Raw genomic sequence first — 5,337 nt, 5'->3', positions numbered from 1 at the left:
TTATTTACCCATACCACTCCCAACACATCTTTGCCATCATCTCTCCCACTATCACCCTCTTTGTCTTACTGTCTAACCCACACTTCATTTTTTTCCATCTAGTGTATCTATGTACCTATTCTACAGCAACCTATTTCTGTCCTTCTATACCTTTAATCTTTCAAATGGCACAAAGCTACACCCCTTGTTACTACTCGCCACTCCCACTCAAGAGGCTTTAATCATGCAAGGTACTTAGTGACCTTATCAGTGCTGGTGCCATGTAAAAAGCCCTGGTGCTGGTGCCACATAAAAAGCACCCAGTGCACTCAGTAAAGTGGTTGGCATTAAGAAACCATGCTAAAGCAAGAAATGGAATTTGGTGCAGCTCCCAGCCTTGCTAGCTCCAGTGAAATTGTTCAACCCATGCCGACATGGAAAATGGACACTAAAATGATGGTGCTGAAACAAATCATACATATATCAATCATATATTCATATATATATATATATATATATATAAACACACAGAGAGACAGAGAGGGAGAGGGAGAAAGAGAGCACAAGTGTGTACGTGCGCCACTAGATGTATATATAAATATTAAAAAAATGTAACAAAAACGCGATAGAGGACAATAAAACATTCAGACAGATAGACGATACAAAGGCGGGGAGGAAAAACAATTACAAGGACAGGGGGAAAAAAGGACAGGTCATTCCTGGCCTTCTTTCTTCAGTCAAGTTACCAGATGTCCTTACAGTTTCGGGCAATGTTGTTTGTATCTGTAATTGTGTACCATATTCTCCATTTTTTGTTTTCATTGCCATACACATTCGCTACCTTTCTTACAAAAAATCTAATGCTTTTAGCTTAGACTTTTTAGACTTTTTGGGGGGGCAACCAGATTGAACAGTCTCAAGTGTAACTGCCAGAAACTGTAAGGACATCTGGTAACTTGACCGAAGAAAGAAGGCCACAAATGACCCGTCTTTTTTTTTCCTGTCCTTGTAATTGTTGTTTTTCCTCCCTGCCTTAGTATCATCTATCTGTCTGAATGTTTTATTGTCCTCTATTGCCTTTTTGTTCCATTTTTTATATTTATATACATGGCAGTGAAACATGGGCCGTGACTGCTGAAGACATGCGTAGGCTTGAAAGAAATGAAGCTAGTATGATCCGCTGGATGTGTAATATGAGTGTGTATACACGACAGTGTAAGCACCCTGAGAGAAATGTTGGGCATAAGAATCATCAGGTGTGGTGTGCAAGAGAGACAACTGTGGTGGTATGGTCATGTGCTGTGTATGGATGAGTAGGGCTGTGTGAAGAAGTGTTATTTTCTAACAGTGGAAGGAACCTGTGGAAGAGGGAGACCCAGGAAGACATGGGATGACATGGTGAAGCATGACCTTCGAATGTTGGGCCTCACAGAGACAATGACAAAAGATGGAGACCACTGGAGATATGCTGTGATTGAGAGGATCCAGCAGGTAAAGTGAGATCATATCCGTAGCCTACACCAGTGTCACATAACCAGCCCATTTAAAAAGTACCTTTGAATTGTCGGGTGACATGCTGTGCTTGAGGAGACCTATTGAGTCAAGTAAAATCAAAATCAAATGGAAATTGTACTTGTGGCAGATGCCAATGCCACCTGACTGGCTCCCATGCTAGTGGCATGTAATAAGCCCCATTCATGCATGGGTTGTTGCCAGTGCTAACTAATCAGCTCCCTGTGCCAGTGGCACATAAAAAGCACCATCCAAACATGGTCGATGGCAGCTCCCCCCCCCCCACACACACACACATGAACTGGCCTCCTGTGCCGATAGCACGTAAAGAGCACCATCTAAACGTAGCCAATGCCAGTGCCACCTAACTGGCTCCCATGCTGGTGGCACATAAAAGCACCCACTACACTCTCAGAGTGGTTGGTGGTAGGAAGGGCATCCAGCTGTAGAAACATTGCCAGATCAGATTGGAGCCTGGTACAGCCTTCTCACTTGCCAGTCCTCAATCAAACCATCCAACCCATGCCAGCATGGAAAATGGACGTTAAATGATGATGATGATGATGATGTATGTATGTAAAAAATATACATATCAAATACATATCATCACCATCATCGGATTTAGCTTACACATTTCTATGCTTGCATAGGTCACACAAAATTTGTTGAGACAGATTATTCTATAACTGAATGCTCTTCATGTTGCCAATTCCCACCTGTGTGTGTGCATGCACACATAACACAAAGGCGTGTCAGTGTGTTTATGTGTGCATACACGTACATACACATACACACACACACGCACACACACACAATGGGTTTCTTTCAGTTTCTGTCTACCAAATCCAAAGGCTTTGACTGATCTAGGCCTATAGCAGAAAAACACTTGCCCAACATATCACTTGGTTGCAAAGTGGACTCTCTAATCACACAACAAGCTTCCACCTGTATGTTATATTTATCTTTCATTTTGCTTCAGTCATTGAACTGTGGCCATGCTGGGGTACAACTTTGAAGAATTTTTATTTATTTTTTAAGTCAAGTGAATTGGCCCCAGTATTTATATTTTCAAACCTGGTACTTATTCTATTGATCTCTTTTATCAAACCACATAAGTTATGGGGATGTAAACAAACCAACACCAGTTGTCAAACAGTGGTAGGGGACAAACACAGATGCAAAGATACACACTCTACCAAATCTATTCACAAGGATTTGGTTGTCTCTCTTCATCTTCTGAAGGTTCATCCAAACAAACCAAAATTCATACCTCCACCGCAGTAAGGACCCTTAGCAGCATTAAGGAGGAGATGTGAGTCATGATTAAGGTGGCCTGATTAAGGGTACAGTAACAGTAAATCAAAAGCAGTGTGTCATTCTATGAACAGTTTTCTTCTGCTACAGCAGTGCATGTAGTTACTTTCAGTGACTCCAAGAAGAAAGGAACATGGAAATGCTATGGTGAGAGGGTGCTGAATATACTGAATGCATGGCAGAAAGAACGACTGCACCATGTATCTGGAAACTGATCAGCAACAAAAGTTGAGAGCTATACAGTCAAAAATGTGATTAAAGATATGAAAGCATGGAGAGCAACTGAACATTCAGGGACAGTTACTGAGATAATTAACCTTTTGTTACCATAATTCTTTTGAAATATGTTGCTTTTGTTTCAATTAATTTTGAAAATAATGAAGCATATAGTAAAAATAATTTAGCCATTTTTAACCTAGTACTTGGAACATAGATTATGAAATTTTGATGGAAGATTTTAATTTAAATCACTCTAAAACATGAAGTTTGTATCATAGAATCAGGGGTAGTATCAAAAGGGTTAAGATATCTTCAGCAAGACATGCACAGATCATTGTCAACTGCTACAGAGGTATCAGATTGATGGGCCAAGTTATGCAAGTAACAGAAAGAGTTGTATAGCAAAACTGGTTAGGAAGGGAAGTAACTAAGATGAGATACACTGAGCTTATGCCAAGTTGAGAAAGCCTGAAGAAGACATGAATATTGATATCAGAATCTTGAACCTCATAAAGATGATGACAATGATTATTTTTAACAGAGGTTAGAAATTCGGGTAAAAAGGAACTGTTGATTATAATGCCACTCCCGCCCACCCCACCTTATTTATTTGAGTAGTATTTTATCTATAGTAATAATAATATTTTAAAATTTTTTAATTAAATATTATGGGAGAAATTTCATACGAATTTCTCCCATAGATAATAGAACTAACACTACAGCCTTGTTTTCACTTTTACAAGCAGAATTGTAGCTAGAATTTTTGTTTGATCCCTTTAAGACTTTCAAGATATTAAGAACTATGAAATGCCACTGTGCCAGTAAATTTGCACTTTTCAGTTAGAACCAAAGTGAAATAGTAATAATGCTAAAATTTCCTCATTTTCTTTTCTTTTGCATTACCTCTACTTGTATAAAGACAGGTGCTTATATATAGCATATGATGTCACAAGTAAATGGTAAAGAAAATATGTCAGGTTCAATATCCTTCCCCCAAAACACAGATGCTCATCCATGTAGACTGAAGAATCACAAAGCTAAACATTTCAAAATTAATAAAAAAAACACTCAGTCCAGGATTGTTATTGTATATGTAAATACATGTATATGTACATACACGTATATATCTACCTGCCAGTAGACGCACACCATATACATATAGGATGAGAGACACATACATATATCATGTCTTATTTATACACACAAACACAAAGGCATGGGTATATGGTGAATAAGTTTGTTTCCCAACCATATGGTTTCAGGTTCAATCCCACTGCAAGGTACCTTGGGCAAGTGTCTTCTATCATAGCCCCAGGCTGATCAAAACTATATGACTGGATTTAGTAGACGGAAACTGAAAAAAGTTCACCATGTGTGTGTGCGTGTGTGTGTGCATTTGTTCTGAGTTTGTCCCCTACCACAACCACTTGACAACCAGTGTTGGTGTTTTTATTTCAGCCATAACTTAGTGGTTTGGCAAAAGAGACCAATAGATTAAGTACCAGACTTTAAAAAAATAAGTCCTGGGGTCAATTTCTTTAACTAAAAACCCTTCAAGACAGTGTCCCAGCATAGCTACAGTCAAATAACAAATAAAAGTTAAAAATTAGTTGACAGAGTTTCACAAGTTCATTATTGAAGAAACATTATAATTACCATAATTAGTGCAATACAAAATACCTCACATCATCATTTCTTATGCTTATCTACACCATAAACATTTACCAGTATAATTCTCTCAATTCAGTACATTACCACCACCCTTATTCATTTAAGATATCATTTGAGAGTCTTCTAGTGATACAGTACTCTAAATCATTCCTTGAATTTTTCATCCCTGAACTATAATATCTGTAAATCGCAAAAATTTAGCAAAAAAAAATCTGACCTAAAAACAATTGATTTTTACATGAGTATATGCAGTGCATCACTTTAACATGTAGGATGTAATTTAAGGGACATTTGACAGTTATTTCTAGCACGGTAAGAGAACAAAATCTGGGAATTTGTAGTACTGAAATTTATTACATGTCTAAAAAGCAAAGTATATTAAGAAAATCTATAGAAACAAAAATTTGAGCAGTTCATAAATTTTACTACATTTGTATATATGTAAGAAATGGGCCCTTCTTCACAAAGGAGAACAAAACAGCTTCCAAGCACTGAATATTCTGAATATTCCACTGGTGTTATCCACAACTCAGACTTTTTTTTTATTCCTCTCATGTTTTCCTTTTTTAATTCCTAAGAACGGTCATATTTAAGAGAACCTTAAATATATATACATTAATAATATATATATATATATATATA

General features: G+C 37.4%; 1 protein-coding gene across 13 annotated transcripts in view; it reads right to left on the bottom strand.

The window, feature by feature from the left end:
- The window catches only part of LOC106882306 (C-Jun-amino-terminal kinase-interacting protein 4), a 233,098-nt gene that overhangs the window by 68,138 nt on the left and 159,623 nt on the right, over positions 1-5,337 (bottom strand). The gene's annotated exons all lie outside the window — the stretch shown is intronic.

Source organism: Octopus bimaculoides, chromosome 16 (assembly GCF_001194135.2).
Source record: "Octopus bimaculoides isolate UCB-OBI-ISO-001 chromosome 16, ASM119413v2, whole genome shotgun sequence".
Lineage (NCBI taxonomy): Eukaryota > Metazoa > Mollusca > Cephalopoda > Octopoda > Octopodidae > Octopus > Octopus bimaculoides.
This window is presented reverse-complemented; position numbering and strand designations above follow the sequence as displayed.